Raw genomic sequence first — 16,016 nt, 5'->3', positions numbered from 1 at the left:
CCTGCCAACGGAAGTTGCTACTTTGCTTGAACCAGTAACGGCTCATGCACTGTGTTGTCCCCAGCGGCTATAAATTCAATGACGGCATTCGTTGAGATCTCACAGATGCAAAATGCAGACGTGAGATACGTGGAGCAACAGGCGCACAGGTACCATCTACTTTGAGCACTGCTAATGCGACTGACGCTGACGGCGATGCTTCTCATCTATGTGCGGTTGATCTGCTTAACGAGGTAGTTCAACTTTCACCTACAATAGTCGACAAATTCTTTACAGACTCAGAAGATTTGAAGTTTTCTCCAAACAATAACACTGACTATTGATTTGGCACGCGGTGTTCTGAGAGACTCTGAATTCAGCCTTCATTTTTTAAAAACAAACTTCTAACTTTGGAACTCTATTTTTTCTGTGATCAAACTTTTGTTTTTCCAAATTTGTATTTTTTTTCTTCTTCATTTTTTGTCACAAACTAATCTGCTCAAAGTAGAACTATTCCTAGAGAACTAGAATTCTTTGAAGAAATGGAAAACTTCAGAGAGACAATATTTGACCTTGTCGACCCTCAAACAGTTTATATATTCTGCCATGGAATGGTCTCGACTTTTTACTCTGTATTTGAGAGCCATTTCATAAATGTTTTTTCATTATTCATTCGGATAGCAAATGTCATCTATATGCTTTGAATGAAACATTGCTTTTAAATGCGTACAGCACAAATGCCCTTTTAGTGTACAACCGATTCCAATGCATTTTTTTGTATTTTGGGTGGGGTTTTAATACATCATGTTTAGATAAGTTTTATGTGTTTAGAACTTAGTAATGTCGTACATAATGAAGTGGAGTGGGTGTTGTGTGGCGTTTTAGGCTCCGAGTGAATTTTTCCCGATTCATGCCCTTCACTAATTCACTAATAAAGGCATAGAAATCAAGCCCTTATTTAGACATAGTCCATGCAGACAAAATACAGGCATGGCTACTTCCACCCGTATCAAACGTCACAACGATTTCTTGGAAAATCGGCATAAGCAGTTAGGGACCTTCCCCTTGCTTGAATATTGATTTGACCAAGAACTCATGTACTTTGCAAAGAACGACTATTCCCTAGGGGTTCTTTCCTGACGTTATTATGCCCGACTTTACGTCAAACTATGGCATTCCTAGACACCTTCAAGGTATAAATATACCTTCACTTGCTCTAGCAGGACACAGTTGTTCGGAGCAGTTCGACTATCTACTTGCCCGATGCAGCTCGCTATAGCAATTGCAGAAGGAAGCCGACCCTCCAGCTGATGCACTGATCAAGAGGCTGCCTTTCTCTCACCGAGAATCCAGCACCAGTGTTTCCAAGCTCCCCTTGCGGGGTGTTGGGAAATTGAGTCCCAAGACAGAGATACCAGACCTCCTTCATTCTAACTAAGGTATGGAGCTGATTAGAACCTAGAGAAATCTTGGATAGATTCTTGGCAAAGAAAACTAAACCTATGCTACACAATACTTACTTCTTCCAGCGTACTAGACTTAGGTTAGGTACATTGGGGTAGGCGTATTTTAGGAGCACCAGTTGAGTATTTTTAGTCAATGTTATTTATGTATGTATTTTTATATGGTTTAGAAACCATACAATGCTCTTACAGTATTATTTTATAATATTGTTCTCGCTGTACGCATTATACTCTGCAGTCTGCATAACGATTGTAGCCATTCACTTCTCTTGCATGAGAAAGAAGACTGTTCAATTAACCTTTTATTGAAAACGCCTGTCTCCATTTCTCTGCAACTCTGTAGAAACTAAGCATGCACGATTGACTGAGTGAAATATTTATCTATTGTTTCCACAACTCTAGAGATATATTTCTTATTCTTGGGAAACAAAGTTGTCATGTTTATGCAGTTGTCAGAAACTAATCCCTTCTTGTGAATTCGAGAAAGTTTCTAGTGACCTCTGCGCTAGCTGGCACTCACTATTAAGTTTAATATATTCGATAGAGATCTAGTCGACCTCAGTCCTACGTCTAATATGTAGGATATATTATTCCAATGCGCAGAGACTATTGGGAATATAGGAACTACACTGCACTAGGGACGTTCACACATATACTGTGGCACTGCCAAAGTGTACAAGCATATTGGGGAGAGGTTCACCGCAAGCTACGGCGGTCCTGGGTATAGCTCTATAGCCAGAGGCCCGTAGATGCATCCTGAATGTCTGGGAGCCAACGGACCTCAACACATACGAAATGCAATGGGCAACAATGGCATTTATGATCGCGAAGTGGAACATCGCCCAACTGTGGGGAGCCAGCCAGCCGCCCCGAATAGAGAAATGGAAAGAGGATTTGGACTGATCTATGTTCAGGGAGAGATCAGTTTATTCTGCCGGAAGTGGGGCAGGGTCTGGGAGGCTTGGAATCATTACAGGGGTGATATTTGTGCCCCACCGACGTGTCAGGAAGAAGCGGAAGCGCACGAGTCACCTCGATCCACTAAATACTATAATTATGCATGTTTTGTAATGTATGGAATGTCACTAAGGAACATTGAAGACTTATAAGTATGTCACTTGATGTGTTTAACTTGTTGACTGAACTGTTTAATAAAGAGAAATACAAAATAAAAAAAGAATCTTCCTCACCTTCTTCCTGTTTGCATTTTTTCTGAAAGGATCACAATGAACTCTCTGTATATCTGAGGACAGCTCAGCGGGATCTACTGATGGAATTAATTTATTGATTAATTTTAACGTGAACACTTTCAGGTCCTCACCTTCTACTCCTTCGAGAATATTTAAATTCTCAGGATGTTATGTCTAGCGTTATTCTCTAAAGTCTCTAGTTTATCACAATTATCTTTCTCGAATGATCTCAGTGCTTCAATTTCCTCACAATTTACCTCCACTTCTCCATTTTGCTCCTCCAATGAGGCTTCCAGCGTATACTTCATTTCCATCAATGAATCCACCTTACCCTCCAACAACTCAAGTACCTTGTATATTAAACTGGTTTCTCTAAGAAATTGCAAATTTTTACCTAATCTCTTCCGTTAGCCCTGCAAGGAGTCTCTCAAGCCTTGCCTGTCCTGTAGGGCTATGTATATCTCCCTGTGTATCGTGAGATTGTAATTGTGCTCTCATGTCCTTTTTGGGGCATTTCTCCGCTAGTGACTGTAATCTCTCTTTTGTAGGCACCCCTTCTACCGGACCGTCCTTGCTGGCGATCTCTGGTGATTCTTCTTCCCCTGCTGCCATGATGACTCTGGCCTTTTGAGTGGTGTCTAAGAGGCTTTGCGGGGAGAGAGGGAGGGTATCTGCCTCCTTTGCTGTCCTTGGAAAAAAAACTTCATAAAAGGTGTAATTTTAGTGTGATACAGAGGTTTTAATACCCCTCTTCCTCCAAATTTTCTACTGAACTTTTCTCTACTTTTGAGGGTGGGAGGCCCCGATGAGGCCGGAGCCAAACCCTGAGAGTTTAGTGTATCTGTATATTTCCCAGCAAGAGTTCCCTGACTGTAATTGGAGGAGATGAGGACAAGACCATACCTCTTTGGGAGGCCTGTTTCCTTGAGCCACTATCCATGCTAATCAATGGCTTTAAATTAATTTTGCTTTGTCTCAGTAAGTATCTTCCCCTCCGGCCCCCACACCTGTTACCCCGCAGTGCACTCACCTTTTAAATCTTTTTTTTCTCAGCTTAACGTGTTGTCCTGTTGGGCCCTCGTTGCAGCTTGGCACATTGTTTTGGTGTTTTAAGTACTGTGCGTTGGGGGATACTGCTGCGACCCAGATTCCATGTTTACTTCTGTGGGCTAACCTTGTGAGTAGTGCAAGCTCAGTTAAAGTTCACACGAAGCATTTGATCTCTGTGCCTCATAGCCTGCCAAGCAATCATTCTACAACAGTGAAAAAGTGAACTGGCTATTTTCTTCTTCAGATGTTCCAACTGGTTGCCTTTCTGTACACAGACTATAACTACCTCCTCGGTACTACATCAAACCAAGAGCACTATGTATCTCTACACATCCATCAGCCACATCCATCAGCCACCTAAAACATGAAATCCAAATAGGATTGATACATATATCACCCAGTTCATTAGAGGAGGTGACTTTTTCAACCCAAATGCACATTCATAAAGGTGTTTAAAAACATGCATCATCATTGGGGGTGACGCAGCTACCGATGCGTTCTGCATAGAGGTCTGCTTTCTAGTGCCCTGTATAGGTGCTCCGGTGGAAGATTCTTTGGCTGGTATGGATGCTTCTTCTTCTTAGGAAATGTAGGCCAGGGGGACTTAAACATAAAAATCTTACTGCACCTCCAAGGAATCCCTTTATTGGCGGTGGTGTAGTGGATATTAAAAAAGGTGAAAATGGGTCTTTTTTGGATGTTATGGTCCTAAGACCCTAATAGACTGCCAACAAGTTTCAGCCCAAAATTGAAAGGCCAAAAAATGGTCCTGGGCTTTCGTCAGGGCTCAATGAATATTCCCTCCCTGTAATTGGTCAATAAAGGTATTCTTTGCTTATATATACACATGTTGAAGAAGAAGGAAGCTGCAACCTTCATAATAAAATGAAAGTGGGGAGAATACTAATCCCGCTTCCTCTGTTATTGGAAAAATCTGCCCAATTTGGGGGAAATGCAATTTTCAACTGGATCACGTATGGGTAGCCTTGTAGTCACACTTACTCCAAAGTTCCTGCCCCGTAGTTAACCTATTTGGTATGTCGTGATCCACGGCAAATGAAACTCTGATTTAGATACTGAATCGTAAAAGCATGCAGAATGTTAGCATGAGCTTAAATCATAATTATGGCTTCCTGTTTTCCATTTTTACCGATTTTTAAAGATAGAGACAGAAAACATTCATTTTCTTGTTTGTTTTTATTTTTACATGTTAATAGAAACGGACATTGTGCTGCTTTTTAAGTAATTCTAATTACTGTTTTCCATGACTGCCAGGCCAATAGATGTGTAGATTGATAGACAGAGGGGTTAAAAAAAAGGAATTTTTGTAAAGAGGCTTTAACAGCAATAGATATGCACATGGTTGATACTGAAATTTGCATATTTTCACATAAGTGCACTGATTTATCTTCTGCGGGTGTTCACAGCACTGAAACCTGGCAGACATTCAAGCATGAGTGCATATTTATCGGTTAAATAAATGTGGAAATATACTAATTTTAGCTTAATTTTTCCACAAAACCAAAAATAAATATGGATAAATACAGATAAAATTTGAAAAAAATAAATATGGATGAATACAGATGGAAATGTCAAAAAAATAAATACCATTAAACAGGGAGCCCTAATCATAATTTGTGTTTAATAAATAGATGTGCACTATTAACACCTTTAATGATACAGATCGGGGTGGGACTGGCCGTAGTAGGCACCGAGCATTTCCCGGTCGGCTGCCATTTTCCGTCAGGGAAAAGAATCACGGATGAAAACGTTGTCACCAATTGCTGGCGAGGGCATGGGCAGTCATGTCGAATGACATGCGATTTGCCAAACCAGCCCACTTCCAACATGGCGCTCAAATGTTCGGCATTCGGTGGCCATCCAGAGCATGTCAGAACTCTTCCCAGTGAGCAGAGTGGAGAATAGGTCATATGAAGCTTTCTCCTTAAGGGCCACAATATAATGGTGTCCAACATAGGTTTAGGTACCGCCAGCCCAATTAGAATACAAACGCTGTGCAGGCGGTCATAAACATGCCTTTTTTTCCTATTGTGGCTTGTGCTGCAGGCTGGAAAAGGACCGCAGAACAAGCCACAATAGAAAAAGGCATGTTTTCAAATATCCATGCACCGTGTGCCAGGCACCATGTGGTGCCTGGCACACAGTGCATGGATGTTTGTGGGGGCACCACATGTGTAACCCCTGGCCATATAGCGGATGCCCACAGGGGAAATGTTTGGGTGAGAAATGGATTTGGAGTGAGGATGCTGGTTAGAATTTATGAGGGGCACAGGGGTGTGGGCAAAGGGGTTTGGGTTGGCCTAAAAACCTTGAAGGGGGATTGGGTCAAGTGTGTTTATAGGAGAAAATCTTTTTTTCGCAGGGAAGTGTAATTCTGAGGGGGGGTGCAAAATGATGTATGGCAGGGATTTGCTGCTGCTGTGGAGTAGCAAAAGGTTTCCTTTGTGTTCTTACAAGAGAAGCTTATTAGGAGATGTAAAATGCCTTCAGTTAATTAGTTTACATTTCAATTGTTCTTTTACTCTTCAGCCTCTGCATCACATAGAGGGGTTGCGATATTGACCAGTAAGTGCTTTAAGATCTGACTTGATCAGGTGACAGCAGACCAGTCAGGAAGAGGAGTGGTGGCTGAAATTTGCATTAAATGATGAGACATACTCCTTTGCTTCCTTTTATGGGGCAACTTCAAATTATCCCGAACGATTATGTTAATTGTCTCTTTAACTGCCTTATTGTGCCAGCAGCATAATAGGTGGTTATTTTAGTTTTCCCTAGAATTTAAAGGTAGATATTAGTAGGAGAGCGCCAGTGCAAACCTAAGATGGTGAAGACAGTTCATAGGATTAAAGAGGAGTTTGGACTGGTATATCCTTGACAAGTTCTTTATTCAAGAATAAGACGCTATACTTTCTTTTCTTCTCTGCACTGCTTCGCTTCAAGGGTAGATTTTTTTTTTATTTCTAAAGATATTCAGCTCTCCTTTCCCTCAATTATATCTAACTCTCTATCCGACCACGCACCTTTACTTTTAGATCTGGGTGCCTGTAACAAGACTCCCTTGGCTAAGCAGTGGGGTTTCATAAGAAAATTACTTGCAGATCAATACTTCCTTGCACAAATGGGGTGCAGGCATCTTATTTTTTTTGTTTAGGAAAATTAACTTACTTCCTCATTAGCTAATATTTAGACCGCTTTTAAATTTACTATGGGGGGATCAGACCGCTTTTAAAGTTACTATGGAGGGATCACTACCCTTCCATTTAAAAAATGTCTCCAATAAGTTAGCAAAATGGCAGCTTAAGGAATTGTGTCGGATTTCCAGCTAGCAGAGGATTAACTCTTCCGAGCCCCCAAAGCAATACATTTTAAGCAATACATTTTAAAAGGAAAGAACAGGCAAAGAATAAGCTGCATCAATTATATGAGGAAGGAGAAGTGAGTGAGAAGTTGCTAGCCTGGCCGGTCAGAGCTCGACAAGTTAAAAATGCGGTAGATAGAGGAGGAGCTTCGCGGGCGTCCAAGATGGTCGCGTGAGCACAGAGCTCCCCAGACCCGCGCCGCCCTTCACGGATATCCTGACTACATCCTGATTTTAAGGACGGGCTTTTGTTCGCACATCCTCGCTGATCTTCCTATCCTTTGAAAAATCGAATTCGGATGCTGCGGTCCACTTTTACATCGCTGCTGCTTTTTGCGGCCCACCCCGAAGTGGACCGGGGGCTCAGTTGCTTGGCAGGCCGGGGAGTAGTTGAACAACAACGGGTGAGGGGGTCTCCCTCTGGTCGACCCCCTCCTGATTTTCGGTTTCGTTTTCTACTCCCGGCTCGGATTGTCGGAAGCGCAGCCCTGATCCACCTTCGGCTGGCCTGGTGTCTCTCTGCTGTTTAGTGCTGGCCCTATTGAGTGCCCACCCTCCGATTTTCTTGGTGCCTATGCACATCTGATCTGGTCTTGTTGTCTGTCTGGCCACTTCACGACCGGCCATTTTTACCAGGTCGCGAGGACCCCTTCGGGGTCCCTTCTCCAATATGGCCACCGGACCTGCTCCCGAGAGGCGCAAGATCAAAACACCTCTCCGTGGGGGCCAAACCCAGCCGAACATTATGGACCACTATTCGCAGATAAAGGGGTCCCCTGGCGGTTCTGGTCGCACTTCAGACGATCCTAAGACTGTCTCCTCAGCGCCTTCGGAAATATCCTTGCAGGACGTCATGGGCGCCATTACCAACATGCAGGCCTCTATGGGACAGCAGTACGAGGCCCTTGCTTCTAAGATCGACACGGTGGCCGTCGACATCACGCTGATTAGAGCGGATCTGGCGAAGACCAACGAGAGGGTCAAGTCATTGGATTTGAAGACTTCTAGTCTCACTATGGATGTCACGGAGGCCCAGACTGAGATTGGTAATCTGCGTTCCTCACACGACCTGATGGCTCGTCGTCTCAAGGATTATGAAAACAGAGCCCGTCGCAATAACGTACGTCTTATTGGTGTCCCGGAGAATCCCGAGATGCTGGCGGTTGACCTTGTGGTGTAGGATCTGTTTACGAATTATCTTGCTCCCGCCGGACTTAGCAAATTCTTTGCTGTTGAACGCGCTCATCGAGTCCCTGGCGGGAAGGCGAAGTCGGGTGCTCCCCCGAGGCCCATTATTGCCAGATTATTCCACTTTAGGGATCGAGATGCTATTCTTCAGGCCTCTCGGGATAAGGGCCCAGTGAAATTCGAAAATGCCTTGGTTTCTTTTTATCCTGACTTTTCACTGCTTGTTCAGAGACAAAGACTTGGATTTCAGGGTGTGAAGAGACGATTGCGGGACTTGGGCCTCAAGTACGCCATGTTGTTCCCGACCAGGCTTCGGATTGAATATGGAGAACGTGCATTCTTCTTTGATCGCCCGGACAATGTTAGTGACTGGCTTGACTCCCTGCCTAGGAGAGATGAACGTACTGAGCACCCCGGGGGCACCGACGGGGGCGCGCCAGAGTGAAGGTTGCTCCGTGGATCCTGGCGTCTGAACTTTTCCACTTTTTCAGCTGAGTCCGGACTTTGGTCTTCTTTTTTAAGCCTAGATTAGCCTGGGGGTGGCGGTGGGTAACAGGGGACTCTTCCTCCTCCTGGGTTCTTTGCGTAGCTTAGTTTAATAATGGGGCGACAGGCACACTGCAAGTTGGGGTGGCTTATGAGTCGTACGCAGGGGTGCAGGGTGGGGGGTGTTGTAACATTTTCAAGTTGAGGGGTGGCGGGGGGGGTGTGTATGTGTTTCCTTTTATTCACAAGGCATCGTATTGTTTTCTTCCTTTGCTCTGATCACTGGGCCCTGTGTGGGTGCTGCTCTGCCTACTTCTTGGGGATGGGGGGTGGCGAGTTGAGACTGCTATCCTGGAATGTCAATGGTTTGGGTGACAGAATTAAGCGTGGGATTGTGTTGCGGTTCCTTAGGCGTCATTCTCCCGACATTGTTCTCCTGCAGGAGACGCATCTAATAGGTAATGCATGTCAGGCTATGAACAGGCACTGATATCGTCTGGTGGCCCACGCTGGGTTACTTCTGGTTCCAGGGGGGCCGGTATTCTTATCCGGTCCTCTCTCCCTTTCGAAGTTGATGAAGTGAGGCTTGATGACAGGGGGCGCTATGCGGCGCTCACTGGTAGATGGGAGGGGAGGACATTGTCCGTACTCTCAGTGTATGTCCCCCCGGGCCTACAGACCTTAACCTACGTTGATCTCGGCAGGGTCCTTTTGGAACTTCCTGAGGGCCTTCTGATCATGGGTGGGGATTTTAATTCGGTTGTCTCCGGCACTTCTGATCGTCATCCTCCTAGGGATTTGCCTAGGGCTCAAATGTGGCTGAGTGATTTGCTTGAAACCTTCGGGCTGGTAGATGGCTGGAGATTACTGCACCCCACACAACTACAGTACACTTTCCACTCTGGGGCACATGGTAGTCTTTCCAGATTGGATTACTTCTTAATGCCATCGGTCCAATCCTCCTCCATTAGAGAGATTCGTCAGCTCCCTAGGGGTATTTCCAATCACTCCCCCTTGTAACTTCGTTATGACTTTGGGGCAGGCAGTGAGGGTAGGCTCGCCCTTATCAACCCCTGGTATTTCCGTAATCCTAAAACCCGCTCTGCACTTGTGAAAGCTATCGAACAATATTTTGACGAAAATGTGGGGTCTGTTTCTTCTGCTATTTAATTGTGGGAGGCTTTCAAGACAGTTGTACGGGGGCAGTCCCTGTCCTTGATTGCCGCTGCTAAGAAGGCTGCGAATGTGGAAGTGGTGCGATTGGAATCTGAGATAACTGCACTTGAGGACGATCTTCAGACAGGCGTCTCCAGTGTAAAGTTGCATTCCCTTGCCTTGAAACAAGCTGATTACAGGGCTCTTGTGACTGATGCGGCGAGAATGATGTATAGGGAGCAGCAGGGCAGGCTGTATGATGTGGAAGACAAGGCGGGTAAATTGCTTGCGTGGTTGGACAAGAAAGAGAGAGTGAATCATGTTGTTCCCGTGATTGAACGGCCTGATGGAGAGTGTGTTACTGACCCAGTTGGGATCGTTCAGTGTTTCGCTGATCACTTTAGGACTGTGTACACCTCGGTTTGTGGTAGGGATGAGGAGGACTCTCGTTTGTTGCTGCGGGATATCGCTTTGCCTTGCCTTTCTGACGCTGACAGGGACCTCATGGATGCTCCGCTCACAGTGGACGAAGTCGCCGTGGCTATTCGTTCCCTCCGTTCCGGTAAGGCGATGGGCCCCAATGGTTTGCCCATTGAATTGTACAAGCTGCGACCCGACAAAATGGCGCCCTACTTAAGGGACATGTTCCTTAAGGCTTTGGAGTCTGGTTCCCTCCCCTCGGACCAACGACTTGCTACCATCGTAGTTATCCATAAGGAGGGTAAGCCGCGGGATTGTTGTACTTCGTACAGACCCATTTCTTTGCTCAATGCCGAACCTAAAATTCTGGCTAAATTATTGGCTAATCGCTTGATTACTGTGATTGGGGACTTGATCCATCCAGATCAATCCGGTTTTATCCCGCACCGCAATACTGCTCTGAATCTTCGCAGACTCCATGGAGTTCTTGCGAGAGCCGGGACGCTCACTGAACCGGCCATTTTGGCTTCCCTTGACGCTACCATGGCCTTCGACACCATCGAGTGGCCTTATCTTTGGGCGGCCCTCTCGAAGTTCGAGTTTGGCCCGGGATTCATTGCCTGGGTGAAACTTCTTTACGAGATACCCCTGGCTCAGGGGGTAGTTAATGGGAAAGTGTCTTGCGTTTTTACGCTTGGGCGTGGTACCCGGCAGGGCTGTCCGCTGTCTCCATTGCTTTTCGCTCTCGCTCTGGAACCTCTGGCGGAGTGGCTCCGTTGGGAGCCTTCTATGCGGGGTATCCGCTGGTCTCCCGACTTTGAGGATCGAGTCTCGCTATATGCGGATGACATCCTTCTCTATCTCACCTTCCCTCGGAAGTCCCTGAATGTACTTTTTGATGTTCTGACCTCCTTCGGAAAGAACTTGGGTCTCATTATTAATTGGGCTAAATCCTGCGTTTACGTTTTGTCGGGAGATCTCCCTCCACTGCTTAGTAGATTTCCGATTCAAGTGACTGAGACCGGTTTTAAGTACCTGGGGATCTATGTTTCCCTGGATCCTTCTAGGCGATATGAGCGTAATTTGCTACCCCCCTTCAGCGGCTCAAACTGGATGTTGCGCGCTGGCGTAGGTTGCCGTTATCGCCCCTCGGCAGAGCGGCGCTTTTTAAAATGATGTGGCTGCCTCTTTTTTTATACGCACTTCAGAACTCCTTTGACCCGATCGCCTCTGGCTATTTTCGTGAAGTGGAGAACCTGCAGAGACAACTGGTCTGGGATGGGCAGGCCCGTATCGCTCTTTCTAAACTCACGCCTCCGTGGTATGATGGCGGTATTGCCCTCCCGACATCAGGCGTTATTACTGGGCATCTCAGTTGAGTGCGATTAATCATGCGACCTACGCACCGGGCCCTACCCCGGCTTTCTCCATGGATAAATTTTTTTTGCCAGGGGGGACCTTTAACAGAGCGTTGTACTCCGGGGGACTCCATGGAACACTGAATGGTCCCACCAAAATTGCTGTGAGGGTGTGGCGGGATGTGAATGCGGCATTGGGTTGGTGTGGCAGACTTACTCCGTCTACCCCTCTGTATGATTCTGAATGTTTGGGGCATCTTTGGAGAACGAAAGGCTTCGATAAATGGGATATGATTGGTATAAGCAGGGTGGGTGATCTGTGGTCGAAAGGTACCGTCAAGTCCTTCGACGTGTTGAAAGTGGAGTACGAGCTTGGTGACACGGAATTCTTCAGGTATGCCCAGATCCGTCACGCTCTATTATCTGTGTTTGCTGCGGGTGATGATATTCCGGAGTCCTCCCCACCTGGAGGACCGTATTCTGGATGGTCATGTGCCCGACAACACGATTTCATTGATCTACAAGAAACTGATCAATAATAGAGCTGACTTGCTTGTGCGCCTTAGAGCCTCGTGGAGCGCTGACGGACTAGAACTGGATGACGAGGACTGGCAATCTGCTTTGACCTCGCCCAAGGAAGTCACGATTCCTGCTCGCCTGAGGTTCGTCCAGCTTAAGATACTCCATCGAGTGTATGTCACCGGGCCGTGTCTGGTTCGAATGGGCTTTTCTTTGGATGGGTTGTGTAAGCGTGGCTGTGGAATGTCTGGCACCTTGCTCCACATATTGTGGGAATGCCCGGAGGTGGTTGAGTTTTGGTCCCGATTACATGTTGTGATGGAGAATGTCACGGGTGTGTCGCTGCTGCCCGAGGCCAGGCGTTGTCTGTTGAATGTTTGGGAGCCCAATGACTAGAGCACCGCACAGATCGCATGGGCGACCCTTGGAAATATGGTCGCAAAAAGAGACATTGCTCAGCTTTGGGGATCTCACAGACCGCCCACCATTTCCAAGTGGAAGGAGAACATGGACTGGTGCATGTTCCGGGAGAAGACTGGGTACCTTTCCCGGGGCCGGCCCAGGAAATGGGGTAGGATCTGGTCCCAATGGAACACTTATCGTGGGAATATATGTACTCCCCCACAAGATGTAAACCCTGATGTTTCTACGTCCCCCTAATTGGCATCCAGCTTTCCTTTATCGTCAATGTTTTTGCTTGTTTCCTTGTCCGCCCCTTTTACCCCACGCTAATTGATTGCAATACATGTATCTAACTCTGGAGCTCTGCCCGCATGGACTCATGATCATGTAACACTGTACTTTTGCCTTGTGAGTTTTGTTTTTTTCTTTATATGTCTGTTCGATTTAATAAAAAATAAAAAAATAAATGCGGTAGATAAAATTTGGGATCTATCAATGGGTTCCTTGGTGAGGGAAGCCTCGTTAATTGAGCGCGTATTTTGTCATTTTACGACTATAAATGCAACTAGTCCATCACCTGATAGGAGAGATATGCTCGGCTCTTTGGATGGTATTTCCCTTCCAAAGTTGTTGAGTCACAAGGCTCTAAGCCTTGTTCACCCTAGATCATTGGAAGTGGAGGCAGCTGTTAGATACTTGTCAAGAGGGAAGGCACCAAGAGAAGATGGGTTCCCCGCAGAGTAGAACCAACCCTTAATTTTAGAGGTGAAAGCTCCATTGACTGCCTTATTTAATAGCATATTGACAAGTGGCTCTTTCCCACTCTCCTTTAGAAAAAGCTTGCTTACATTCTTTCTCAAGAAGGCTAAAAACCCAGAGGACGTAAATTTGTTCTGACCAATTATGTTGCTGAAGTCAGACTATAAAAATCAGATGAAAATCCTAACAGCAAGGCTGGCGGAAGTTATGCCCTTTCTAGTTGGGAAAGACCAATCCAGGTTAATTCCTGGTCATCAACTTTACTACAATACACATTATTTGACAGAAGGGATTGATTATTTCAACCTTACTAAAACCCCTGCAGTGGTTTTGTTTATTGCAACAGGGAAGGCTTTTGATCGTGTGAGCTGGCATTCATTACATGTGTGTATCATAATACTTTTTTGCGAAGGCTGAGTGAATTGATTAATGCCTTTCTAAGGGATAGGAGAAGCCCAAACATTATTATGGGGAGGGTGTCCCAGTTGAGGAATCAAGGTGGGTTAGCCCAGCCAGATTTTCGAGTGTATTATAAAGTGGCACATCTGTTGAATTTGGCTAGGTATACCTATTTGAACAAGTACAAAAGTTTTGATAACTCTTTATGTGTCATTGTCAAAGAAATTTCATTCTGTCTCAATCCCAATATTCCCTTGGAAATATCCCCCAAAAGGTTAGGTACCGTACACCTTTGGCTTGTACAGATAAGCAGAAGGAACTTTTTTTTAGGGGTTACACAGTCCAAAGATTCATGCTGAGAATTCTGTTAAGCACTTCTACTAAGGGGAGTTGGTGGCTGGATGGTGAATGGGGGCCGATTACATGGGGGACTGCTCAGCTATTTTTTCTGATGTTTTGGCGGCAGAATAAGCCAGTATAATATCATATCACATCCATATTTATCGCTTCGCTGTGTGCAAGATTTGCCCGCTGTGCGGGTGCATTCCACGCATACGCAGATTGAACGGCCCCCGGCCGTCCGACGCTCACGCCCACCGTGACGTCAGATGGCAGGGGGCCGTCCGAGGCATGGAAGAGGCTAAGGAAACGACAACCACTGCAAACTGAAACAATTCAGGAGGAAGTTTGGTATCTTTTTTATTATGTGCAGGTCTATTCAATGCAGACCCAATGGGTGAAATGGCTGACTGTAGAGGGAGCCAACTTTCATGCCTAGTTTCGAATTATGCAAACAAATGGTCACAAGAGAATGGAGTGAATTTAACTCAGGCCCAGTGGTTGGAAGTTTTGACTCTTAACTCCAAAGTTTTGTGCTGCCCTTATTTTTGTCAAATGCAATTATATATGCTCAATGGATTGTATATTACATACACTCCAGCTTTGTTACATAAATTGAAAGTTAATTAACAGCTCAATGTTCCAGATGACCAGATTCGGGCACCTGTATTCATATGATCTTCGAGTGTAATAGTCTTCAACCCTTTTGAGCAGATGCTTTGAGCGGGCTCTAGGTTTCTCTGGGAAAGCTTATTCAGTGGATGTGAATGCTGTTTTGCTGGGCTGCTCAAAGCACTTCGGTATTAGCTCAGTTTCAGCCCAGCATTGGTGGTATATTGCAATGTTGTTGGCAAGGTCGATTACTACAACACTGTGGAAATCTGCCAAACCATCTAGGCCGCAAATGTGGCTAGAAAAGGGTTATAAGGTATATTTAAAGAAAGCAGCTCTATGCAAAGCAAGTTGGGAAAGGCAGAAGCTTCGCAAGAATTTGGAAAAAGTCTGCCCCATTCATACAGGTTTGAATAAAGATGGTAGTAAGTGTATGAGATTTGGGAGACGAGTGAATTTAGTTGACCTCTAATGAGGCTTAGAAAAATCTATCACTTTGAGAAGTATATGTAAACTGTTAGTTTTGTACTTATCACTTTGGATCTCTATATTTGGCACTTTAAAGAAGGGGTTTTCTTGCACTTTACACTTACAAATTGCATATTAGTTTTCTTGATGAAATAATGATAATGTTGGAAGTGACTTGTCATTCTGCCATTTTAAAATGTACCTGTGACTATTTACACTTTTCCCCGGCTACACTATGCACTTGCATCTTTATATTCTGAAGATTGTATTGCTAGTGTACTGGATAATATTTGTCTGAAATGTATGTAGTAAGATGAATCGTGGAAGTTGTGTGACCCTGTAAGAAACCACGATAAAAACGAAAATAAAAGAATAAAAACAACTGCTATTATTCCCCTCTTTTTTCATTTTTTTTAATGGTTACTTTCATTGGGAAAATTATATATATAAACAAATCATTGCCACATCCAGATTTATTTTTTCGATTTACTGAAATGTTTAGCTGTTTGGGTTCACCCGTGACTGTTACTCACGTTTCCACTACAAACTGCAAGTAGGTGAAAATCACAAATGTAGGACAAATGGACTACCATTTAGAAAAATTTTACATCTATGGCTAGAACTATTGGTTTTAAAAATCTACTTGTTCCTGAAAGCTGTGAGATGGGGATTTTAGAAAGTAAACATTTTATTGATGCCATTTTTAGAAGAAAAAAACCCTATGCTTTCATAAACAACTCTTTTCCCATTTTTTCCAAAATAAATGAAAAATTTTATTTGGTGGCTATTTTCTCTTCAGTAGAATCCACAAACACTGGGTAACGTTAAAATTCCCAATATGTGGGGAGAA

At 44.8% G+C, this 16,016-nt stretch overlaps 1 protein-coding gene across 2 annotated transcripts in view; it reads right to left on the bottom strand.

The window, feature by feature from the left end:
* DENND1B (DENN domain containing 1B) overlaps positions 1–16,016 on the bottom strand; it is a 1,337,878-nt gene that overhangs the window by 1,100,788 nt on the left and 221,074 nt on the right. The window lies entirely within an intron of this gene.

Source organism: Lissotriton helveticus, chromosome 1_1 (genome assembly GCF_964261635.1).
Source record: "Lissotriton helveticus chromosome 1_1, aLisHel1.1, whole genome shotgun sequence".
NCBI lineage: Eukaryota > Metazoa > Chordata > Amphibia > Caudata > Salamandridae > Lissotriton > Lissotriton helveticus.
Note: the sequence above shows the minus strand (reverse complement) of the source record. Positions and strands in the feature narration are given on the sequence as shown.